Source organism: Sciurus carolinensis, unplaced genomic scaffold (genome assembly GCF_902686445.1).
Source record: "Sciurus carolinensis unplaced genomic scaffold, mSciCar1.2, whole genome shotgun sequence".
Classification (NCBI taxonomy): Eukaryota; Metazoa; Chordata; class Mammalia; order Rodentia; family Sciuridae; genus Sciurus; species Sciurus carolinensis.
This window is the reverse complement of record NW_025920225.1, coordinates 361559-389239: the sequence shown is the minus strand read 5'-3', so window position 1 is coordinate 389239 and position 27681 is coordinate 361559. Positions and strand designations below refer to the sequence as shown.

General features: G+C 35.1%; 1 non-coding gene and 1 pseudogene across 1 annotated transcript; one reads left to right on the top strand and one right to left on the bottom strand.

Moving 5' to 3' along the window:
* Positions 1 to 27681, bottom strand: part of LOC124975210 (DNA-directed RNA polymerase II subunit RPB2-like) — a 78254-nt pseudogene that overhangs the window by 6641 nt on the left and 43932 nt on the right.
* LOC124975212 (U6 spliceosomal RNA) lies at positions 8576 to 8678 on the top strand. The gene has a single exon (XR_007106866.1). It is a non-coding gene; the product is annotated as a U6 spliceosomal RNA (small nuclear RNA).

The following is a 27681-nucleotide window of genomic DNA, read 5'->3' as shown; positions in this document are numbered from 1 at the left end:
AAAAATAACTCAGTATTATAGGAACAGCATGAACTTTTTAAAATTTCTTTTAATAGAACTTTGAAAGAATTACAGAAAACTGGTGTTAAGAATAGTGACTTGGGTTTGTTTGGCATATTGAAATATAATGATACAAGTATCTAATACTTTATTTGCATTGCTTCTACTTTAATTAGTGCTTTCCATTCCTGACTTCAGAAGCTTCCCAGGTACCTGTGGAACATCTTTAAGAGAATTCCAGGCAATCTAATCTGACAGGTGTCTTTAAAGTGCTGGCCTTGGTAAAATCTTGCTGCCATTCTTATTTACAGATGTATCAAGAAAAGTAACACTCCAGAGCATATCCAAATTTCTGAAGTTGTCTTTCAGTGGTCTAATATCCAATTTTTAGACAGAGGCAGAAATCCTTGTTTAAAATCCATTTGTTTGTACAAAGTCACATTTTGAAATAACCATTCAGAAAGAAGTAAAGTAATGCTGTTCAATTTTTTGGAAGCATATTACAGTTATAATCAAATATGGAAAATAAACTCTCCCTGTGATATTTAATATAAATCATGTTTTATTTCTTCACACTAGAAAGAAATAGGTCTTATTTGTTGTTTCAGTACTAAAATACGAAAATTTTAAAGGAAATTTACCATATCTCTCCCTTTCCCACTGAGTTCTAACAAATTAAGGGAAATTAATCTAAATTTAGCCTGTGATCTCTTGTCATTTAGTTTTTGTTTCTCTTTTGATTTTGTTAAAGTGATGATGCTCTTTTTATCTTTCTGATTACCAACCTGACTACTGATATGCAGATGATTTCGCATTGTTTTTCAGCTGATTACCTGGCTCAGGCATTTGATTCTTTCTCTCTGTTTGAATTTGAAGACAGATGAAGGGAAAACATTGTTTTTGGAATATCAAGCAGTTCCAGTAATGTTAGGTATTTTGAGAATATCCAGTAAAGGACTCCTATGCAATGTCATTGATAGTTTGCTTCAGATGACAGTAAAATCTAGTAAGTCTTCAAATTTTATAAATGCAAAAAGAATCAAAGTGAAATGTTTTCCTCCTCTAGTCTGTAACTTCACATATCAGAGTGAAGTTACTTTACATATCAGACACTATTTTATTTTATAATTTAATTTGTATTATAATTTATATAAATTTAATTATCATTTAAAATTTAAATTCTTAAAAGTAATTTTGACAGTTTTATAATTGAATCGGCAATATCATTAAGAATTAAAAACCATGGGCTGGCATTGTGCCTCAGTGGTAGAGTGCTTGCCTAGCATGTGTGAGGAGGCGCTGGGTTTTGTTCTCAGCACCATATAAAAATAAATAAAGGTATTGTGTCCCTAAAACTAAAAAAAAAAAAAATAATAATAATTAAAGATAAATAAATGTTTATCAACAACTAAAAACATCTTTAAAAAAACAAAAAATTCCTAGCCCTTTGTCCAGATGTTCATTAATAGCAAAATTTCCAGTAGTCATTAGTTTATGGGTACACTGCAAATGTTACATATTTGAGCTTCTTTGTCTATTCTCTTTTTTCCTGTTGTCCTAACAGATCCAATCATATAATCCTTGTTTGCTCAGAGAGAGTGAGATCATCAAATATATCTTTAACTAAAGTGAGAATAATGATAGAGATATGTACCTGTTCTTGCCTGTTCTTCTTTACTGTTTTATTGGAAGAAATGAGAGCAGTGCAATAATACTTTGGCAGTATATGTGGCTAATCTGTTTAACTTGCATTTGTGATATTTTTATGGTCTGTGGGTTTTTTCTTTGTGGATTTTATATTTAACACATATTACATAGAAATTCTGAACATAAATGATTTAATTAGGTATTGCTCTTTAATCTCATGTAATCTCTCGATGTGTGACAAGTAGCCATTTTGCTTAAAAAATTCTTTTTCATTTGTAGTGTTCTATTTCCTTTACAACACTTTTAAAAATAGAATGTTTATGCCTTCCAGAGGTGGAATCTCAAATTGGAAAGTCATTGCCCCTCCTGGTAGTAAGTGACCTGTGAATTTGATGCTGCTGTGGGTAGCTCCCTAGTGGTTGGGTACAAAGCATGGGTATGCTTCTTACTAGGTGCATTTGGAATACAACTTCACATTTTCAATTCATTTCTGTATATAGTTCTGCTTTTCTTTGAAGTAGGCCTGGTAAGGAAACTGAAGCCTAGGACAGTTGGGTAACTTCTTCAGGGTACCCACAATAGTCAATGTAAAACTGAGTCTTTGACTCTATACATGAGGCTTATTCTACCAAGGCAGTGTAATTGGATTTCCAAGGTTTGCTTTTTTTCTCCTGCTCCAAAATATCATTTGTTTTCTGATTTATTTTATCTACATATAGCCATTGTAACCGTTCAGATATTATAGTTCAGGATCTGACCACCTGGATGAGTAATCTTGGAGTTTAGTATCTCAGATTATTAATGTAATAAGTAGAACAAAAAGTTTAAAGATTACTAAGATTACTTGTTTAAGTGACTACACTTAAAACTGCTTTGCAGAAATTTTTTGTTTTAATGAGGTAAAAATATTCTAACAGACTCAAATGTTTATTTCTTCGGAAAAAATCTTTTTGAATATATGCAGTTGATTAACTCTTTATTTTTATAATTAAAGGAAAATTAAATGTAATTTTATAAAATAGCTGACATACTTAGGTGAGATGACCTTGTGGCATCACAATTTCACATTTGGAGAAATTGTATTAGATTAGTCAACAGGTGTTCAGTTTTTTTGTGTTTGTTTACCTTTGTTCAGGTTACTCTCAAAATCAATGCTTACTAAAGTTGAGTAAACAAACCAATTTCTACTACTTATTTCTATGAAAACACTAAAGTAAGTTTACTAACAAAGTTTTAGTAGATCAGAAATGGCAAATCTTTGGTATCTGACTGAAGCATATTTATTTGCTTTGTATAGTCCCCATTTTAAATGGAAATCTAGTACCTGGTATTTGTCACTTAAAGGAATAGATCAAAATGGAGTAAGTATTTATTGGATTTTATTATTATTATTATTTTGATTCATTGTACACAAAGGGGGTACAACTTTAATTTCTCTGGTTGTATGCAAAGTAGAGTCACACCATTTGTGTAAGCTACATGTACATAGGATAATGATGTCTCATTTTATTATCTTTCCTTCCCCCTGTCCCCTCCTCATTCCTTATTTTCCTCTACACAATCCATCCTTTCTCCATTCTTCCCTTATCTCCCCCCACCCCCCATTATGTTTCATCATCCACTTATCAGAGAAATCCTTTGGCCTTTGGGTGTTTGGGACTGGCTTATTTCACCTAGCATGATATTCTCCAACTCCATCCATTTACCTGCAAATGCCACAATTTTATTCTTCTTTATTGCTGAGTAATATTCCATTGTGTATATATGACACAGATTCTTTATCCATGCACCTGTTGGAACGGCATCTAGGTTGGTTCCACAATCTAGCTATTGTGAATTGAGTTACTATAAACATTGATGTGTCTGCATCACTGTAGTGTGCTGATTTTAAGTCCTTTGGGTATAGGCCAAGGAGTGGGATGGCTGGGTCAAATGGTGATTCTATTCCAAGTTCTCTAAGGAATCTCCATACTGCTTTTCAGAGTGGCTGCACCAGTTTGCAACCCCACCAGCAATGTATGAATGTACCTTTTTCCCCACATCCTTGCCCACACCTATTGTTGCTTGTATTCTTGATGAGTATTAAGTGAGATTAAATCTTAGGGTGGTTTTGATTTGTATTTCTCTTATTACTAGAGATGTTGAACACTTTTTTGTGTATGTGTTGATTACTTGCAGATCTTCTGTGAAGTATCTGCTCATTTCCCTAGACCATTCATTGATTGGGTTATTTATATTTTTGGTGTAAAGTTTTTTGAGTTCTTTAAAAATTTGGAGATTAGTGCTCTATCTGAAGTGCATGTGACAAAGATTTTCTCCCACTCTGTAAGTTCTCTCTTCACATTGTTGATTGTTTCCTTTGCTGAGAAAAAGCTTTTTAATTTGAATCTATTCCATTTATTGACTCCTGCTTTTATTTCTTGTGCTTTGGGAGTCTTATTAAGAAAGTCTGATCCTAAGACAACATGGTGAAGATTTGGACCTACTTTTTCTTCTATTTGGTGCAGGGTCTCTGATCTAATTCCTTGGATCTTGATCCATTTTCAGTTGAGTTTTGTGCAGGGTGAGAGGTAGGGGTTAGTCTCAGTTTGCTGCATATGAATTTCCAGTTGGACTATTGTTTTTTTAAATTTTGTTTTGTTTGTCTGGTTAGAGATTGGAAACTCTTTTCACTTTGCATAATTTTCACATGCCATTTTATTTAAGATCATAGAGAAAGAAAAGTTGTGGGAAAAGAAATCTCAGTGGAATTTATTTGCAGATGGCTGATGTTGTCTAACTAGTGAGCACTGGGTATTAGCTGTGAGTGTCATGTTGGTAGTGCTCTATCCCTGCCCCCACCAGGAAGATGTATCAGTGAACTGGAGCTGCAGTATGTCAGTACAGAAACTGAAGGTTTTGGGAAATGTGGAGTAATTTGATAATAATTTCTCTCTCTATTATGTCATAATAATTAAACATATAAGCTTGTATTTTCTATTTCATTTTTTAATTCTCTAGTAGTTTTTGAATGACATGTTGTATATATGTGATATCTGTGTTGAATTGGAAATGTAAAATGACTGATCATTCTCCACACTAGAAGAAGTAGGCTTTTTTTAAAATTGTTGATGGACATTTATTTTATTTATTTATATGTGGTGCTGAGAATTGAACCCAATGCCTCACACATGCTAGGCAAGCACTCTGCTCAGCTCAGCAGAAGGCTTTGAGTTAATCTTATTAGTGGTCCTTCAGAGTGACTTTTTTTCTCTTCTCTTGTATCCCTCTCCTAGATGCATCAATTCAGTTATAAGAAATGTCATCAACTGTATAATTGTTGATTTTCAAAAGGTGCTAAAAAAATTTTTTTGGAATATAAATTAAAATTTGCACCTTGATTTATCCAGCTATATATCCTATGAGCACTTTTTTTTTTTAAGGTTGAAGGCTTCTGATTTTGTCTGCTTTTAGTATGGGTGTATAACATGTAATAACTTTGTGGTGTCACTTTTGGAAAATTACTTTGTGGTTTCTATTTATTGTCAGCATTTGAAAACTATTATTTACTTTTCTAGGTTTAGCTGTATATGAATTTGAGTCAATTTGTTATAAAGAATACTTTCCTTTTCTTCTCAGTCTTAGTTCAAATAAAGGGGTTTAAGTTTTATTTAGTTTATTCTCTTCTGTGGCCTAGAAATTGCCTTGTCTAGGTAACCATGCTACTCTTAAATGGCAACCACATATTGAGTATATTTTGCAGGCTTTTTTAAAAAGTGAAGTTTATTTTTACTATAAAAGTAATAGAAACTTGGAAAACTGCAAATATGCAAAAAAATAGTCTTGGTGGGGATTAGGGAGATGCTGATCAGAAGATACAAAATTTCAGTTAGGAATAAATTCAGTTCTGTTTTATAATGTGATGAATATAGTAATTACATGTACTGTGTACTTCAAAATTGCTAAGATAGTAAATTTATCTGCTCTCACCACACTGCCCAAAAATGTATGTGACATATATGTTAGTGAGCTTGATTTATGCAGTCTGGGGATATAACTCAATGGTTAGAGTATATGTCTAGATTGTGTGAGGTCCACACCATCTCCAGAGAGGGTCCTTGATTTAGTCATTCCATATTTTATATATATTCCAAAACATCATGTTGTACAACATGAATAATACAATTTTATTTGCTAATTTTTTAAAATTCCAGAAAAAAAAACACTCAAAAATATGTGCATTTACTTCCTGTGAACTTTGACTTCCTATTATTTTGCTGTGAATGGTTTTTGTGATGTTGGTTACCTTTCTCTTTCTCTTTTCTTTTTCTTTCTCTTTTCATTTCTTTCTTTTCTTTCACATAGTTGGATCCTAGGGTCTGTTACCAGAGATTTAGGCCATAGGGGTCCTAACTTCAAGGATTTCAAAAAATTAGATCTGGTCACTCACTCCAGAATTCAAATGGGAAAAAGTAATGGAGAAAGACAATTTAATCAGTAGAGCTAAATCAGAAAGATAAGGGGGGATCAAAGACCAGCCTGCCTTTGAGGATATTGATGTGAACTTTAGGTTCAATTAGAAGAAGAATTGGAGCAGGAAGCAGGAGGTATGCATAACTGGACAGTATTGGTCATATTTGTTTTGTTGGTCACTTAGTGTTCCTTGATTTGGGTAACATCGTTTCTTCCCTTCTTGCCATTTTTAGTATATTCTCTTTCTGTGATATTTTTATTAAGGAAATTGAAACAAGAATAATCTAATAAAATTATACATATGATATTTCCAACAAAGCACCAATCTAATGCACACTCACCTGTTTCTAGTCATTATAGTTTCTAGTCCATGTAAATACATCATGTTTTCTCAGTATAAAGTTTTCATGTGGGGAAATTCCCTTATAAGAAAAGACTAAGATTTATTTTTAATAAATAAAGAATATACTCTGTTTTTTAAAGTTTTAAAAAAGCTAAGAGGGCAACATATTTAGAAACTATACTTTTTAGCTTCCCTGTGGCTCAGAATTGAAGTAATTGAAGAACAGCTGCACAACCACACAAGTGTCTGAGGGAGTTCACTGCTAGACACAGAGACTTGAAGAGACCCAGGAAGTCTGGTCTTTGTCATAGAGGGCAAGAAAGGATACATCAGCACTCTGCCTGATGGCAGTGACAATAGCAAAGCCTGACAGGCAGGCATCGTGGGAAAAGGAAAAGAGAGAAACATAGTGGTCATATTTGGCAAAAAAAAAGAACAACTATAGAGCAGAAAGGCAGTCTGAAATTAACTCACAAGTGTTCCACATTTCTCAACTTGGGAGCAGAGTCCTGTGGCAAAGAGCCATCTTGTGGAGGTCGCAACTGAATTCACTGCTGTGAAAATCCTAGAGTGCCTACCATGTGGCCCAGGGTGACCCTGGTGGAATGCTATTGAAATAGGCACATAGAAGATTATACACAAAGAGATACAGAAGGAAGTTCAGCCTGCTTTCCTTTTGAGTCTGGTAGTGAGGACAACAAGTTGAAGAGTTTGGGAGATTGAATGGGAACAAGTGATTGCTTGTGAGAACTGGACCTTGGAAGACCATACTTGTGTGAGTGGACTGTGCAGGTTCTGATGTAGCCCCACCCCCACCACCTGAAATGTTTGGTCACTGCATCCTATAAGTAGAAATCTTGGTAAGTTCCCAAGATCCAGACGCTCAGCAGTGACAGACATCTGCCAGGCCCTAGTAGAATGTCTATCTGATCTGTCCAGAGTAGACTTCAACCAAGGAAATATCCCATGCAGAGGTTGGTGTCTGATGCTGAAACTTTCCATTTAGATCTCCAAAAATTAGCAGCACTCTGGGAGTGCCTCAATCTAATCTGTAAAGAGTAAACACGAGAGGATGGTACTTTTCTCACTCCATGCTACCAAGTACTGATGAGCAGGAAAGCTGAGAAGCATTTAAGTCAGTTTTAGTCCCTGACTACTCCAGCTGATGACTTGGCAACTGACCCAAAAGGAGAAGGGGGTTAATAATTCCCAGTCTATCCTCTTTCCATTGGGTGAATAGCCCAAGAAGACATGGTTAGAACTGTAGATTGGCATAGATAGTGAGTCTGCTTTTATCCACATTTGATGGCCTTTAGACTAACAACCTGAGCATATTCTAATTCCCACATATGCCTGCCTTTCCCCTGACCCTGGCCTCCATGCTCACTGACATCATTTTCTGCTCACTGATCAGTTACAACCCTTTTCCTCCTTCAATAGACAGGGATAAACCTTTCCCCTCATGACATACCCCTAGATTGTGGGTCATGATGTGCACAAAATGTTCCTTGCAGGATTTCTGTGAAAAGGAAAATGAAGAATGCATTAGAAATTTGTTGGCTTTGTTTGGGCCTGATTTTTCTGCCTAGAATTTCAGAGACTTAGACCCATAGAGGATCTAGAGGGTACCTAAAAGAGGTTCCTCTGGTGCTGAAGAAATAGGTAATTTTTTAGAGTATTCACCTAGCATGTGCAAGGGATAGGGTTCGAATCCCCCATGGCTTAGGGAAAAATAAAAATAAAAAAAACTTTTTTGAATATGCTAACCCTCCCTGGTCTCAACATCTTCTCTTATTCATCAACAGAATCAGCACAGTTGAACAAGTACCAGTTGGACACGCATGCCTTTTCCAATCAGACTTTCAGCATGGAGCTATGCTGAAAGTTAGCAGTGCTTCACCAGTCACCTGCATTTCTTAAGAGGAGGTGTTCCTTGAGATAAGTCAGCTCTCAGGAACTGAGAGGTCAGATCATTCTCATGAGTATCCTCTTGGGGTTATATCATCAGCAAGTTCTTGACAAAGACAATGCTCACCAGGTTGCAATGGCAGGAATCAACTACTCAGTTGCTAAGATCCAGTACATCTGTGCTATAGTGTTTTTGTTTTGGTCATACACAAAACCTTTATACAAGTGCTTGCTTTGGCAGCACATATACTAAAATTGGAATGCTACAGAGATTAACATGGCCCTGTGCAAGAATGACACACAAATTCATGAAGCATTCCATATTTTAATCAGTTAATAAAAAGATGAAAATGATTGTTTTTTATCTTCACTTTCCCAAAGCATTAAAACAAAGATATTTCTCAAAAGCAAATCCACCCCTAAAAATCTATACAATTCTGGGATTTCATAAATAAAAGCCACAGATATTTACTATAACCACTGAACCAAATTACTAATTATCCCAAATTATTAAGTTCCATTATTTTTCTCTGTGTGTGTGCATGTTGCATGTGTTGGGGGCCACACCTCAGTACTTGCACCTGCTAAGCAAGCACTCTACCACTGAGCTATAACCTTAGCCCCAAGACCATTTTTAAGTAAGTAATTCAAAAGTTACTAACATACACCATTTCTGCCAGCTATTTGGAGAACTAAAGGAAAAACATAGCAGTTATCCATTTTGTCTTTATAAGCATTGATATGAGAAAGATTGAATTACCAGTTTTCTCTAATGGTAGCAATGTGAGAAAAATAATTTTAAAAAAATTAACAATGACTTTGGCATAGAAGGAAATGAAAAGGAAACTACCTCTCTGAAATTGTAAATCCTTCCTAATTACAAAGATACTAACAATAAACACTCACTTGGTTCCTAAAAGACACTTAGGATAGAATGAACAAACACTGCTTTCTGTATCTTTTTTAAACCTCAAAATTTTGTACTCTGCAACTAACTTGCTAAGGAGTACATGTGGAGGGACTACAATTTCTTCTGTTTTCCAAAGTTTATATAGTAAACTTTAAGATGAAGGGGAAAGTAAGGATGGTATTCATTATTCGCCTTAAACTAATTGAATTTTCTCTTAACCCATCTTCTGAATCTCCTCATGACATGCACAGAAATAGGCAGCAAGTTTTATCATAAGAGAACTAGGACAGCAGCATGTATTTAACAGGACTTTTGACCTCAGGTCTTCTGTAAATTATTTGATGAATACTTAGCCTTCAGAAAAAAGTAACAGAACTACTTTGGACTCGAGATACTATTTATCCATTTATTAGACTGTTACAGGAAGAGCCCAAAGCTCACCAAGAATAAAACTAGCACTGGGTGACAGTTTGTCAATCTAACATGGCCTGTTGGGCAGGAAAGACCAAGCACTGAGGAGAATTTCTAAGGGCCTGGGTGAGTGATAGCAGCCAGTGGCAGAAAAGACTAACCTCGCGCATTCCCCAAGCTTGTAGAGAAGTACATTAGTTTTGGTTGAAACATGCTGCTTAGAGAAAAGCATAGGAAATATAAGAGAACCTCTGTTTTGTAAATATTTGGGGAAATGGAACAAGTAGGTAAAGTGCTGGTTTTAACCCAATAAGAATGCCTGATGACCACCATGTGCAATTCTGGCAATGTATCCATTTCCAAGTTGATGTTTTGATGCAGAGAACTGACTTTCCTTGTGTTTTTGCAGGTACAAAAGGGTCAGTATGGAGTTTGAAGGACATAACTCTTGCCTGGGGACTGGAACAACCTGGTCATTCAGACCCAGGGTGGCCCAGAAAAACATGAAGTAACTACCTGTGTGTTGGTGAATACCAAGAGCTAGCAAGAATTTTGTTCTCAGGATTAGACACACAGAGACCTGGCAAAGGTACCCAATATCTTGCCAGCCTGAAAGTACTTCCTCTTCCACATCTCTTTGGATGTGGAAACATCCAAACATTCACTGACCAAACATTCACTGGTCCCATTCAAAGGAAACTAAAGGAAGTGTTGAAGTTGGATGTTTTAGAAACAACCGGTGAATTAATGAGAACTCAATTTTTTTCCTAAAAGTTCAAAGCAAAATTCTCATAGGAAACTAAATGACCCAAGCATTAATTTGAGTAGTGATTAATAAATATTTTATTTGACCTTTGATAATCAGATGTTGCTCAGAAAATATCACCTATCAAGGTTGCTCTCAAACTAGCATGTGCACCTATCCAGTTTTTAACCTCAGCACTATTTCAAAAGTTGACCACAAGGGCTGGGGTTGTAGCTTAGTGGTAGAGCACTTGCCTAGCATATCGTCAGACACTGGGTTTTTATCCTCAGCACCACATGAAATAAGTAAATAAATAAAGACATTGTGTCCATCCTAAAGTTAAAAAAAAATTGCTAGTGACATTTCCTCAGAGTATGAATCCTCTCAACAGACAGTAAGTCTTCCAGCACAGGATTTGCACTAATTCTAGCAGTGTCTTTGATACAAATCCCTTGGTCATCTTAGGAAATTATGATGTCATGGAAACTACTAGGGGAACAAAAAGAGTACCAGAGGAAAGAAAGATGCTTCTTTCCTCCACAGGTATCTCCCCTAAGTAAGGAAGATGCTGGAGAGTAGGAGTGTCATGCAACCAGTTCACAAGGACAAATTTTCACTTCAGCAGAAGTTACAGTGGTTGATGCTTTACATAAAATACCAGTGAAAAAAGGTATGTAATCAATCTCACAGCCACTCAAAAGAATGGCTAGTGCTTTTGCTTAATAAACAGAACCATGAATCAAAGCATCAAACACAACTATTAATAAAAATTTAGTTAAGTCAGGAATCCCCAAGGGCATTTAGTATGCCACTAAATGTAGATTGCATGGTTCCAAAAGAGTATTTGGATGACTGACAAAGACCAATATTATGACTTAGAGGCTTTCAACTTATATTTTATGTAGAGTCAAAACTCAAGCCTGACTGGAATGTCTTCTCTTTCCCATAAGTTTTTCTACACATGTGGCATTTTTGAATAAGAGCTGGACCACAAAAGAAAATTCCTTAGTTTTGCTGGACCTCATCTTGGTGTTTCTGAAATGTCCTCTTCCAGGCCTATAATAAGGTCCTCTTTTGTACATAGACCAATACAGCAGAACTACCTTCCATACCTAACATTCTATAGCTAAAATTCCTCAGAGTACTTCAGCATGTCATTTATACTATTACCCATTTATCCTTTATCCAAATGTTTTTATTTTGCATTTCTAAAGAGATGGTGTCTTGCTATGTTGCCCAGGCTGGACTTGAACTCCAGGGCTAGAGAGACCCTCCTGTTGCAGCAGCCAAAGTAGCTGGGACTGTGTGCTAGTGCATATCACCATGTCCTACCCTTTATTCCTGCATTTTATCATCTTTATTTATCTGTATCACTGAACTAATTACTAATCAGAAAGTCAACCATATCCATATATGTAACTGATTTTTATCTTTTTACCTTTTTAACAGGAGAAGGTGCTGAGCTATAAACCTAAAGAATACATTGCTCAACAATAGCTAAAAGTAGTCCCAGATAACTACAATCCTGTTCTTGCCTAGTAACAAGTTTTTGTAATCCAATCCACTAATGTTTGTTATATTCACTTGTTTTAAAACAGAAAAATACTAATTAAAGACAACACATTAAGACTATCTAGAAAATTTTATTGTCTATTTACAGAACAAAAGCATTCATATCATTAAACAAAACAAATAAAATATTTTCTGTTGCAATAGAATACATTGTCATTCTTTTAAAGCTATGTCATAGAAATAAGCACTTTTTTCGTTATTTTTCCTGGTACTGTGGATAAAACCCAGGGGTGCTCCACCATTGAGCTATATCCCCAGTTCTATTAATTTACTTATTTATATAAAGAGTCTTGCTAAATTATTGAGGCTGACCTTGAACTTGCCACCCTCCTGCCTCAGCCTCCCACATTGCTGGGATTATGGTCCTGTACCACTGTGCCCAGCAAGAACACTCATCATTCAAGGTGCAATGCTCATAGATATAAGTTCCTGGAACAACAGTGTCCATGCATAAGACATTCACATGAAAGAAATCTGAAAAGAAAAAATAAGTAGTAATTAGCAGGATTGTATGCAGTGACCCCACTTTTCTAGCCCCAGAAAAAGGTAAGGATTTGATACTATAGCTGACAATTGAACAAGCAGCACTGAAGTGTTCACCTATCCTGCTACCTTGCTTCAGGGTACTTCTTTCCTCTAGCCAGGATTTGTGATATTTTCTAGCTTTTTTTTTCAAGACACAATTTGTATTCACCCTCCTCAAAAGTTTTAAGAAAAGCTTGCTGTTTAAAATTCCTGTGCAAGGAAGGCCTTATTATTTCAAAACCTTGAATGACCTGGATAAATTATCAAACTTCCACTGACTTTGAAAAATAAGTCTTTTTCCTTGTATAAAACTAGGCATCTTATAGAGGCTATGTTACCAAAATTGGGAAAAGGCCAACCTGTTCTACCATACTCAGTCTGCCTGGATCAATAGTCCAAAATGATTATATCTTAAAAAATGATCAAGTCTATACACACCTGGGTTTTATTGCAAAAACCCCTGCATTCATATGTAATGGTCCTGGTGTTAACAAATACCATTATTACACAAAGATTGCAAACATATACCTGATATGGATCTGATGCCTGAAACAAACTTTGTCTTAAAAACTGGGCTGCTCCATGGGCAATCTGACAATCTTGTTCCATTTCTCCAAAATGCAGGCCACCATCACTAGTGAGGGGAAAACATCAGAATATTTTGTACTTTTTTAAAATTATAAACACCACCTTGACTAACAGCAAAGATTAAGGATGATATTAGTACAGAAAGAGAACCCAACCTTAATTTATATACCTAGTGTTATGGTTATATGTGGTGTCCCCAAAAGCCCTTGTGTGGAACAATACAAGAAGGTTCAAAGGAGAAACAATTAGGTTGTAAGAACCTTAACCTAATCAGTGAATTAATCCCCTAATAGCAGTTATCTGAGTGGTAACTGAAGTGGTGGAGTGTGGCTGGAGGTGGTGGGAATTGGGAGCATGGATTTTGGGTTTATATTTGTATCTGACAAGTGGAGTCTTTCTGCTACCTACTCAACAAGTAAGCTGCTTCCCCTTCTGCTACACTCTTCTGCCATAACATTCTACCTCACCTTGAGCCACCAAGGAATGGAGATGGCATTCTAAGGACTAAGACCTTTGAAACTGCAAGTACTCAAATAAACTTTTCCACCTCTACAATTGTTCTGGTCATATTTTTAGTCACAGCAGCAAAAACAGCTAACTAAAACACCTAGCATTCTCTGTGCTGGTAGGAAATAGAGAAACCTAACAACCATTTGATGTTCATTAAAAGGTACTCAAATGGAATAAATACATTATATCTCAAGTACAGCATGTAATTTTCCTCATAAAACACTTGGTGTATAGGCTCATCATATTATCATTTAACTTTCTACAATTCAATTCTACATTCAAAAGTGAATTACAAAAGTAAATCTAAACAAAGCAGCTTCTCAATAAATGATTCTACCAAGAAGGAACACTTGAAATGATAAATGCAATATTGGCAAATGCAATAGAAAAACAGGTGAATGATTATAGGTTTTCCCTACACAGAAATAAAATACATTGGGTCAGAGGATGATAACAATTTTATTAACATAGAATACAAAAAGCAAAACAAATACATTTACAGTATTACAAAGAAAAAGAAATGTTTCCGCTGATGGGCCTCTGGAATAGGAGTCCCATATGTGTTTCTCAAAAAAAAAAAAAAAAAAAGTCATTATTCAACTTTGAAGAATACTGAATAACAACTCATTATTTTGAAACAACCTGCTTAAGACAGTGATCATCAGTAGCTACTAAATCATAAAAAGAAAGGTGACCAGACACTGTAAATACATAATACCACCTAAGAGGTATAACTGTCAAAACCTCAAACCTGAGGCCAGGCATGGTGGCACACACCCATAATTCCAGAAATTTGATACCCTGAGACAGAAGATTGCAAGTTCAAGGTCATCCTCAGCAATTTAGTGAGACCCTGTCTCAAAATAAAAAGAACTAGGGGTGTAGCTCAGTGCTACTGCATACTGAATTCAATGTCTGATACATTTAAAAAAACCCTCAAACCCTAAGTATCATTGAAACTATTTGATCAAATTAGGTCTTTATAGAACAACATAACCATGAGATGTAAACAGCAAAACCCAGACTACTTGAAACCTTCCAAAATAAATATTCCAATTTCTCCAACTATCTACAAGAAGAAAAGGATGGAGGTCAGCCTCTATATTATTTTTAAAAAGGACTTCAGAAACATATCAATTTCAAAACATGATCTTATTTTCATCCTGTTTAAAAACCAACAAATTTCCTAATGACTTTCCTCATAGAAATAGAGAAAGCAATCATGAAATTCTTTTGGAAAACGAAGAGACCCAAAGTAGCCAAAGCAATCCTTAGCAAGAAGAGTGAAGCAGGAGACATCACAATACCAGATGTTAAATTATGCTATGGAGCTATAGTAACAAAAATGTCATGGTACTGGCACCAAAATAGACAGGTAGACCAATGGTACAAAATAAAAGATGCAGAGACAAACCCACATAAATACAATTACCTCTTACTGGACAAAGGCACCAAAAGCATACATTGAAAAAAAGATAGCCTCTTCAACAAATGGTGCTCATAAAACTGGAAATCCATATGCAACAAAATGAAATTAAACCTCTATCTCTCACCCTGCACAAAATTCAACTCAAAGTGGATCAAGGACCTAAGAATTAGACCAGAGATCCTGCATCTAATTGAAGAAAAGTGGGCTCAAATCTCCCTCATGTTGGCTTAGGACCTGACATCCTTAACAAGACTCCTAAAGCACAAGAAGTGAAATCAAAGATCTTTATTGGATGGGTTCAAGCTGAAAAACGTCTTCTCAGCAAAGGAAACAATCAGTAATGTGAAGAATAAGCTTACCAAATGGGAAAAAATCTTTACCACACACACAGAGAGAGCACTAATCTCCAGGCTATATAAAGAACTCACAAAACTTAACACCAAAAAAAAAAAATAATAATAATAACAAGTCAAATAACCCAATCATTAAATGGGCTAAGGAATTGAACAGACATTTCACAGAGAAATGCAATCGATCAACAAACATGAAAAAATGTTCTTCATCTCTTGCAATTAGAGAAATGCAAAACAAAACTGCTCTAAGACTTCATCTCACTCCAGTCAGAATGGCAATTATCAAGAGCACTAGCAACAATAAGTGTTGTCAAGGATGTGGGAAAAAAGGAACACTCATACATTGCTGGTAGGACTGCAAATTGGTGCCACTACTCTGGAAAGCACTATGGAGATTCCTCACAAAACCTGGAATGGATCCACCATTTGATCCAGTCATCCCACTCCATGGTCTATACTCAAAGGACCTAAAATCAGCATATTACAGGGACACAGTAACATCAATATTTATAGCACCTCAATTCACAATAGCTCTTCAATAGAGGATAAATGATAAGAAAACTGTGGCATATATTTACCACAATGGAATATTACTCAACCTTAAAGAAGAATGAAATTATGGCATTTCCAGGTAAATGGATGGAGCCGGAGCATATCATGCTAAGCAAAATAAGTCAATCCCAAAAAACCAAAAGCCAAATATTTTCTTGTGATATGTGGATACTGATCCATAATGGGAGTGAGGGGAGGAAGGAGGTATGGGTAAGGGAAAGAGGGTGGAATGAGCCAGACATTATTACCCTATGTACATGTATGATTGCATAAATAGTGTGACTGTGCAGTGTGTATAACCAGAGAAATGAAAAGTTGTGCTCAAAGAAAAAACTGTTTAAAGAATTATGTAATAATTGCAAATCTGAACTCATATTTAGTAATACTAAGAAGGTCAAGGTCTTTTTAAAATGTACTAATCTTTTAGAACAGAGTTTCTCAAAGTGTGCTCTGTAGACATCCTGAGTGTCTAAAATATTTTTATACTAATACAATGTATTCTTTGCTTATTTCACTGTGTTGACACTTGTACTGATAATGCAAAAGTGAATAAAACTAGTGACATGTTAGCATAAATCAAGGCAGTGGAATCAAACTTTACCAGCAGTTGTATTTGCCCTGAAGTAAAGTTCAGTTTTACTTAAGAATGTCTTTGTGTGTGTGTTTGTGTGTGGGGGGAGCTGGGGATTCAAACAAGGGCATCATGCATGCACTCTACCAACTGAACTATATTTCCAGCCCAAGAATGCCCTTAATGAAACAGTAAAAATGATTATCAAACCCTGATCCTGAAATACCCACCTTTTTAATATTCCAAACAAAAAGAAAGTCCTCAAAAAATGTATCCACTATGGGAAGAAGATGATTGTCCTTCAGAAAAACACTTGTGCAATTCTGAACAACTAACTTTTCTCATAAGAACAGAACATCTTTTCTACCTGAAAGCCAACTGACACCAACCATGTTATCAGTAATATTCACACCAACAATGTTAATTCAAACATAGATATCTGGCAAAGAAATCAAAGAAAATGAACAAAGTAAACTTTTTACTTCAAGAATAACAATTTTAGTCCTCTCCTCCTCATTCTCACTCACTTTCTCACTCCCTCTCTCTTCTCCTCACTCTCACTCACTTTCTCTCCTCACTCTCTCTCTCTCACTCTTGCTCACTCACACTTTTTCTCTCACTCATTCTCTCACTCTCTCTCTCTCTCTCTCTCTCTCTCACACACACACACAAACATGCATACACACACACACACACACACACACACACACACACACACACATTTTTCTCTATCTCTCTTTCACCCTGTGGGCAGAATCTCCTCCTGTCCACTTAAGAAAATCTCTCACATGAAAAAAAGAATAACATTTTAAAATATCTGCTGAAAGTCATGATTAAAAATTGACATAATGGGGCTGGGGTTGTGGCTCAGTGCTTGCCTGGCATGTGTGAGGCACTGGGTTCAATACTCAGCACCACACAAAAATAAACAAAATAAAGGTATTGTATACATCTACAAACAAATAAAAATATTTAAAATATTTTTTGACCTAAGCAATAAAAAAAAATCAGAATTTTAGAAAATGACCCACAACCATGGGCTTGATACTTCTCCATAAAGCCTTTTCTAAATGACATCAATGGTGATATTAACAAATACAATATTTTAACACACACACATATGTGTAATGAAATATGTAAACAAGTGAAATTCTGTATAACTCAGTGAACCATTATTTTCCAAATGACCAATTATGATCCTTCAAAATTATGCATTTGGGAAAAAAACTATATTTGCAAAAAATGCATTCAAAGCACACAACAAATCAATGGAGTTTAGAGTCTATGTCATGACTAACCTTTAAGTAACTACAATTTGTAGTGTTGGTGTCACATCAAAAAATAAATGCAATTACCTGAAAAAAATCAAAATATCCCTCCCCTTTCTAACCAGGTATCTTTATGAGATCTGATATTCTTCATGTACTTAAATATTTTTTAAAAAGCTACAATACTGTAATGAAATTAATAAGAAGGGGCCAGAAAAATCCAGGCTTTCTTTGTGGTGCTGGGGAATGCATATCTTTTTATACAGTTGGGCTTTTTGTTTTTGTTTTGTTTTTTAAACCAGGTAACTTTTAAAAAGTCAGTTCATTAAAGAAATGTACAAGAGTGTAAACCATGATCACTCTTGTCAGAATTGGAAAATACATCTATTTTTTACTAAGCACATTATTTATGTAACATGTAATGGGTTTTTAAATGCTTTCAAAATAAATTAATAAATATTTAAATCTTTCAATTTAATTTTTTTGGGGTGTGTGTGTGTGTTTGTGATAATAGGGATTGTACCCAGAGGAACTCTACTGATGAGCTCTACCCTTTTTTTGATAAAATTGTTATAGAAATTATTGTAGCCCTTTTTGTTTATACATTCTTGAAGCTGGCCTTGAACTTACAATCCTCCTGCTTCAGATACGTACACCACACCTGCTCCAGTTTTAATTTCTAATGTAATCAGTATCAAGAGAGACCTGACTTGCATGAACAAAAGCTCTCTGGGCTCTTAGGATCAAGAAATTTGAGAATTGCTCTTTTATAGGTACAACTGAAATATTTATAGAAGAAATTACATGATGTTTGGGTCTTGCTTTAAAATAATCATGAGTTATTCCAAGTGGGAAGATGGATATGGTAATAAAATCATTCAAAAATTGATAACTAGAAGTGGAGTGACAGGAACATTATACAACCTTCCCATTTTTCTATGTTTGATATTCTTCAAATAAATGATTAATTAATAACAAAGATGATGAAGCACAGAACTAAACATTAAACAAGTTTAAAGGACATATGTATATGTACTATATAATTCCATTTGTATAAATCAAAACAGACAAAACTAATGTATAATGTTAGCAGTCAAGAGAGTGCGAGCTTATAGTGTGGGTAGGAGGAAGTGACCAGAAGGGGGCTCTAGGCATAAAAAGGTGATTTTCCTTTCCAGATTCTGACATTAGTCATGCAGGGATGTTTACTTTGTTAAAATTCATCAAGCTGTTTATTTATGGTTTGTGTGCATATTTGAAATATGTGCTAAAAGGTTTGATTTTGAAGAATAAAACTATGCAATAAAGAATACACATAACAAATTACTACAGTAAGAGAAAATATACCTCATTTACTCCAAGATGATAGCCATAATCAGACAAAAGATTAGAAATCTGTGTATTAACAGCACCATTAAATGGAGTGGCATTACCAATTTCACCCTTGTTAGCCAATACCTTTGCAATAAAAGTGTTGAAAATGCTGCTTCACACCAGTTTAAAAAATATCAATAAAATTGCTGTTTCCATTTTTTTTCCCTTACAAGTTATATATCAATAAAAATACACTCAAGTAAAAACATCCCTTTCTATAGTAGGAAATTTTAGGACTTAAAACTATAAAATAAAGAGATTCATTTTATTAACATCTTCCACAAAATATTCATAACAAATTAATTAACATATAAGATAAAAACTCAAATATTAAGCCTTCAAATACATATCTATTCATGGGCTAACATACAAAAACAGTAATACTCCCAAATACTTCCAATGGCTCAAGGAAAATGACATCATTTATGTATTAGTCTATAGCCATTCTACCTTGTTAAAGTTCTTAACATTAGAATGCCTCCACAGACAGAAAGATGCATGCACAGCTGATAATACAGCTATAAAATTACTAAGTTCACAATAAATGAACCACCAATAAATTAACTCTTCCATATGTAGAAAAGAATCAGTTAATAAGATAAATGTGTATGTAGATAAAGTTAATGCATCTTAAAAAATTATGTATTGATCATAATTTTGCAAATTTCTTTAAAAAAAAAGCAGAACTTTAACCAATTTGAAAGCTGGAAAATAAGTGTGATACCAACTTTTAACAAAGTACCCAGGCTCAAATATGAGAGAAACAATCTATCATTGTTTAGGAAAAATCATATTGACAACCTATGTTTTTCAAAACAATCTCTTACCTTCCCTTGAAGACATTCAATCAAGTGACCAATAGTCATATGAGAGGGATGGCATGGGGATTTATGATGATATCAGTCATAATACCTTCACAGGTAAAAGGCATATCCTATAAAGAAAAAATTTTAGAGGAAACTTACAGATATTGAAAATCTTACTTTTAGTTACAAAACCAGAGCAGACACCACTCCAAAATTTTTGTATGTCCTAAATTCTGTTCAAGGTGGTATGTTCACATTCAACACTAAAATGTAAAAGTTAATTAAGTTAAAGAAAACTGTGAATTAATAAAATGTTCACCAAAACTCTGGGTTAGGAGTGAGGGAGATCAAAGACACCTACCTCTTTTCTATACTGAATACCATAGGTACCCTTCTGACCATGTCTGCTAGCAAATTTGTCTCCAATCTGTGTACCTGAATTCACATAAAAAGAGGTTAAGTAAAATTGGTTTACTTACTAAAACCAGTTACACAAAATGGATAAAGCTATACTCACCCTTATTTTACAAAATTTATATCCTTCCTGGTTGAGAGATACCATAACTTGATCCACAATGCCTGTTTCACTGGTTCTGAGAAAAGTGCTACAGTCTCTCTTGGTATAGTGACTGTTGGTGCTCTCCAATTCATCCTCATTTTCAGGCAAGATGACTGTCCTGCTATTATGACATCATCTCCAGATACATGAACCCCTGGGGCTATCAAACCATCATCATCCAGCTTGTCATAAATATCATGCCTCATACCTGTGAGAAAACATTGAATTTTTAAAAATTATACTCAAATGCAGAAAAGTAATGAAAATGTCCCATAATCCCCAGAAAGATTAAAATCCACACACATCAATCAGTTCTAAGTAAGAAGTTCACAGCAATCTCTACCACTACAAATCAAGTTTATTAGTAATCTAAAGCCCTCATTCCAAATATAAACTATTCTGAATTCTGTAATACCACAGTTTGTAAATAAAGTTTGTAAGAAAAAAGAACACTGGATTGAGCAGATGGTCCCATGACAGAATCTACTGAGTGGCTTTTAGTATGTGTATGTGTTGTCATCTTCACATCTTCACATTATATGAGACTCAGAAAACCTGTGTTCTCTGCACATCCCCTCACATAATTGTGAATTCCATCTTGTGCTATCTTAACTCCACTCAACATCGACTCACTACCACATAGAACAACCCAATGGAAATGAAGCAAGAGGAATAAACCAAAGGGAATTGAATACATTCATCTTCATGCAATGCCCCTGAGAAGTCAAAATTGTAGAAGATACATCTCTCTAGGAACATCCCATCTATCCCACTGTATAAGTAGTTTTTACATGTCCATGAAAATAATAAAAACTTTAGAAAGTACATTCACATTTTCTATTTGAAACAGCAAATGCTTAATATGTTCTCATTTGTTTTTTAAAATGTTTACAAGTATTATGGTTGAACAAATATAGCCACATCACAGCATGGGAGAGAAAAGGGGAGTTCATATGCAAATGTACAAACTGAAAAACAAGTATAAACATAGAACAGTGAGAATATGACTGTGAGGTACAGCCCATGAAATTACTCAACTTCTCTGATTTCCTAAATTTCCTCCCCATGCAGGAACATTCCTTGAAGGTACAAAGAGATTCAGCAAATATACTAGGAGTTCTAGGAAGAACATGAAAACACATTCCCATAATACAAAATAAGGGGGGTAAGGGGCACAACCTGGAAAAATTACTTAGGAAAACTACTATAAATAAACTAACTTGAAATTCCACAATTTAAATATTAATGTCACTTACCCTGGCATGTTTCACATGTAGTCTTCTCAAAAAACTTCTTGATCAAATCCTTTTTTAGACTCCTGTTCTTTGTATGAGCAATAGAAAAAAGACCTAAAAACACATGATTTGAAAGATAATTTCCATTTTCTATTAAATAAAAGGACTTGGAATAGACCAACAATTTCTCATTTAATTGATATTTGGGAGACTGTCTAAGCCATGGACAAGAGTAACCACACTAAGGATCAAAGTTCAATCCTAAATGGGCTACACAATTATCATCTGATTCAAAATCTTAACCACATGGAAGCACAAGTGAAACTAGGAAGGGCTCATACTCACTGACACCAAACTCCTACACAATACAAGATTTCCTTTTTTTCTTTCTTTCTTTTTTTTTTTTTTTTTTTTTGTGGTGCTGGGGATTGAACCCAGGGCCCTGTGCTTGGAAGGCAAGCACTTCACCAACTGAGCTATCTCCCCAGCCCCAAGATTCCCTTTCATAATAACCATGAGAGCTGGTTAACCAGGGTCTGTTTGGATATTTCCAGTGACAAGTTTTTATAGTAAGTCATAATGTTCACCCTCTAAAACTACAAAGGAGGGAAGTGGGAGGAGAAAAAAAAAAAACATTTTCCCCTCTAAAGTCCCCAAATTTTAAAATCTTTTTTTAGTTGTACGTGCACACCTTTATTTTTATTTATTTTTATGTGGTGCTGACGATGGAACCCAGTACCTCACAAGCACTCAGTGAGTGCTCTACTATTAAGTCATAACCCCAGCCCCAAATATTCCTATTTTTAAAATAACCTTCATAGGCAGTAGATTTGAGACAAGCAATTTTGTCAATAAAACCACCTAAGTGAAGCATAATAGAATATAGAAGAAAAGAAAAAACACTAGAATTTTCTTTTACTCCTCATTCAAATTTATTTGATCTTAATATTCTGCTATGCTCCCATTTTATTTCATTTTTGAAAGTTCAGATATTTGTCTTTTAAAATGTGCTGCGTACAGTGGTGCAGACATGTAATCCCAACAACATCAGAGGCAGGAGGATTGCAAGTTTTGGGAAGTGGGAGTAATGGGGATTGAAATCAAGGGTGCTTTACCACTGAGACATGTCCCCAGTCCTTTTTATTTTTTATTCTGAGACAGGTTCTTAGTAGGTTGCTTAGGGCTTTGCTAAGTTGCTAAGGCTGTCCTTGGCCTTGAACCTGGTGATCATCCTATTTCAGCCTCCTGCATTGCTGGGATTACAAGCATGAAAACACTAGAATTTTAAAAGTATGTAATGATAGGTTCTAAGATTATGGGCTTATTTCTTTTTAAATTTATCTTTGGTACCAGGGAATGAAGCCAGGGGTGATTAATCACTGAACAACACCACCCATCCTTTTTAGTTTTTTTATTTTGAGTCAGAGTCTCACTAAGTTGCTGAGACTGGCTTGGAACTTACAATCTTCCTGGCCTCACCCTCCCAAGTTGCTGGGATTACAGGCATGTGTCACCACATTTGGCTTATTTCTTCTTCATATGTTTCTATATTGTCAAAATGCAAATGTGTATTTGTTTACAAAAGAAAAGACCAAAATCAAAATATTAGCATCTGAAAATTCAGAGGGATATAAGCAGCAGTATCCTCAGTTATCTGGACCATCAAACAGGCCTTTTGATTTGGGGATCAGGGCATAGGTCAAATCTATTTAACTAGTCCTTTTTTTTTTTTTTTTTTTTTTTTTTGCAGTGCTAGGGATCAAACCCAGGGCCTTGTGCATGCAAGGCAAGCACTCTACCGACTGAGTTATCTCCCCAACCCTCTTTATTTTTAAAATAATAATAATATTTCCACTATATATCTGTTTTGACATATTGTATAAGAAACTGACCTGAAAAGGCCTTGATCTATAGCTGAACAATTCATGATAATGGAGTCTTCTTGATTATATCTAGTGTATGATACTATGGCCACAATTGAGTTGATACCTGCCATGAATTTAAGAGCATATATTAAATCATCAGCCAAGGGGAAAAGAAAAAGAACCCTTTCTTTTAAATCCATTTTATTCAATCATATTTGCCATAAATGTTTGGATGTTTTTAATCATGGCAACTGTCAGTCTACTTTACCAGGAATAGGAGTCTGTGAGATAAATACTCTGCTGGATAAATGTATCATACAAGCAAATCCTAAGCCTCTCATTCCCAATGTATCCATTTTTATAATAAATAATTGTATACAAGTTGCCTCATATTTATAGTATTTCCCTAAGCTAAGTTTTATGATCCTGTCACAGCAACTGTCCCTAAGCTGTTTTATGATCCTGTCACAGCAACTGTATGCTTCAAACAAGGTGCTATCAAGAAAAAGCTAAATAAATAATTTATATATGATTCCAAAGTTAATAAGCAATAGGCTCAAGCCCCAGGTCCTTGCCTCCTGATTTTCAGTCTTAAGTTTGAAACTGGTACTGCCCTGCTCCTAACCTTAAGCCACCAAAAAATGGCACTTCATTTCCCACCACAAAGTAATTTTTGGTTGCTGTTGCCAAAATACTACTTTTGATAAGGTCATAGATAAATTAATAAGTATTAAAGGAAGAAGACCCATTCCCCAAAGACCAGGCACTGGGAAAGATGTGATTGGAAGGAAAGAAAAGACAAGACAAGACAAACCAAAAACACTATACCACTATAAAATGTTGAACTGCAGGGGTTCAGTGATAATGTGCTTGCCTCACACATGTGAGTCATTGTTTTGATCCTCAACATCACATTAAAATAAATAAATAAAATAAACATATTGTGTCCATCTACAACTAAAAAGTGTTTTTATTAAGTAGTTTTAAAAAATGGTAAACTGCAATGTTAGAAATGGTCACTGAATGTGGGTTTTCATTAAATGTAACTGAAAAATATTAATATGTGAATCATCAGATGTCCTAAGAATTAAAATTCACTCAAATCTAAACCTATAGTTAACATAGCAACTCAATATAAGCACTTCAAATGTGGAGGGCAAATTAGAACTATGGAATACAAACAACTAAAATCTAGATGACAATATTTCGGTTGGCTGAATAAATAGCTATTATTTTCCTCCTTAAAGCTAAATTCAATTTTTAAAAATATTCACTCTTCCTTTTTTGTTCCAAGTACTGGGGATTGAACCTAGGGACACTGCCACTAAATTACATCCCCTAGTCCTTTTTATTTTTAGACAGAGTCTCATTAAGTTGCCCACATTGGCCTTAAATATGAATCCTTCTGACTCAGCCTCCTGAGTCACTGGAATAATGGGGTACATACAACAAATATCTCATTTACTCCTTTATGTGTACAATCAGGGAACAACAGTTCTAACAAGTAGAGAGGTGCAGATAAGTGGTGACAGCAACTATAGACACATAGCATATTCACTTACCCCACAGGATAAATGGGCTCATAATATAGAGTTAATAATCATGCACTAATTTTCAGTTCTAGGTCATTCTCTGAGCCTTGCCTGCCTTTGGTGAGGCATTGTTCCTCTCTCTAAGCTGTAAATATGCCTGAGTCAAATCCCAGGGTTCAACTGCTTCAGAAGGCCTGGAGCAGCTCAATACTCTTCTTTGATTTGATAGGTATAAAGGAGACCAGCTACTTGCTAAGGATGTTACAGTTTTTCCCCAAACCCAATGATTTTGAGCACATGCCAAAATTTTTAGAAATATGTAAAGATTAAAATAAGCAATACCTTAAATATATTTCACACTTCAAGTTTATCCAGCTCAGAGAAAGATGCCAATACAAAAAAATTTTTACTGGTTTATGCCTTGTCTAACAAATCTTATAGACCCACACTCTCTTAACTAATTAAAGATTCTTACATCAGGAGCTAGAGTTGTTGCTCAGTGACAGAGCACTTGCCAAGTGTACACAGGCTCTTGGTTGGATCCCTAGTCCCACAACAATTCATACTTCAGACAAAATGATGTACATCTGACACAACAATTTCCTCAGGGTGTTCATAAATTGTTCAGGATCTTTATGTATTCCAACCCAGCAACCATTAACAAAAATCTTAGTCACACTAAAATAATAAGCCAAAAGCATTTTGCACTTACCATTTATATACTAAGCTATAACTAAAGAGTAAAAATGTTTAAAAAGAAAACTCCATTTATACACACTCAGCAATAGCTGCAGGAGAAATTTCTTCTAAACTTTCTGTACTCCATTCTTCTAAAAATTCCAGAATTGAAGAAGGTGTAGAGTCACCTGAAATATAAGCTATTAGGGCTAAATTCTCCACAAGGCCTACAGCATGGCCCTAAGGAACAAATCAAGTAATTACCCACATAGATTTTACATGTCTATAAAAATTCTTTTCCATACACAATTTTCCTTCAATTTGATTTCAAGATTTACTTTCTAAGAATAAAATGGTTAATTATATCTTAGGTCTAAACCATAATGAATAATTACAAAACTACTTCTTAATTAAGCCCTACATAATCACCAGAAGACTCTTTGAACTGAATGTCAATTCTAATGTATTACCTCTGGGATCTCAGCAGGACAAACCATTCTCCACAAAGTATTATGTAACTGTCTTGTTTCTGCTAGTTTGCCATCTCTACCAATAGGAGAATTTAAATGATGCAGGTGAGAAAGAGTAGATGCAAAAGTCAAGCAGTTTAATACCTAGGAGAAAAATAATTTCATTAAAGTTTGGGCATCTCTGAGATTCACAGTATCACACTGAAGAAAAGTCAAAGTTTTACACATGATACAATGGGTATACAACTGTCCCCATACCTACCTTTTCTGACCTTTCCTTGGGTAATCTTGTTTAGAACCATACCTAAACTAAACCTTATTATAGCAGGGATGGCAAATATGTGATGTACGGTTCTAACACAACATATAAACATTTTATGATCTGTCTCCAAACACAAGGACATTAGTTCCACAAAGGCAAAGATTTTCTTTTTTTAAATGTTTTATTCTCAATTGTTCCAAGTATCCAGAAACACTGTGGCATGCTTTTGCTACTAATTTAACATTTATTAGAAGTGTTAAATTAAATACTACCAACTTACTCCCCCCTTTGACTACAGCAGATATCATTACTCCATCTTAGGACTTTTTCTAGGCTGAGGCCTCTGAATTTTAACACAGATGCAAACATTAATTATCAATAAATATAGGACATTTTAAGCAAGACCAATAAGATAATATTTAGAGATGAAAACAACAAGAAATTCAAGCCCAAGCTTTAAATAAATTGCCTACTTTTAGCTAGCCCTAAAATTATCCCAAACCTCATCCCTCTTCCTAACCTCTGACTCACCTCCAGGAAGAACTCTTCTCTTTACTATATACTCTAAGGAACTTTCCATCATTCAACTGGTCAATCACAAAGTTTTATAAAAGCTACTTCCTAAAAATTTCTCAAATTTGACCCCATTTCTCTAGCTCTACAAAACTGCTCTCCTCAAGGCCCTATTAGGGTTAATGTCATCACTACCTTACCTTGATCTCCCAACCTAGAAATCTTTTCTCTCTCAAGTTATTCTTTCCACACATAAACATACATGTTGTTGATTCTATCTCCTTCTACACATCAATAAACATACCCTGTCAATGCAATCTTCAAATTTTCTAAAATATCTAGCCCTCCGATCCCAGTGTTACAACAGTACCTTGAATCGGCTGTTTACTGCACACCTATATGTCCCTGACTTGTTGCCTCCCATCTACCCTCCTCAGTCTCCAGAATTACTGGAAATTAATACCTGGATTCAGTAGAGCATGACATTAAAGCCTTTCTCCTTGAAGACCCAAATACTTCTCCCCTACCAGTCTCCTGACATTCTTGCTCTCTACTGATATTTCCACATACTTTCACCACTTTGCCTTGGACCATGCTATTGCC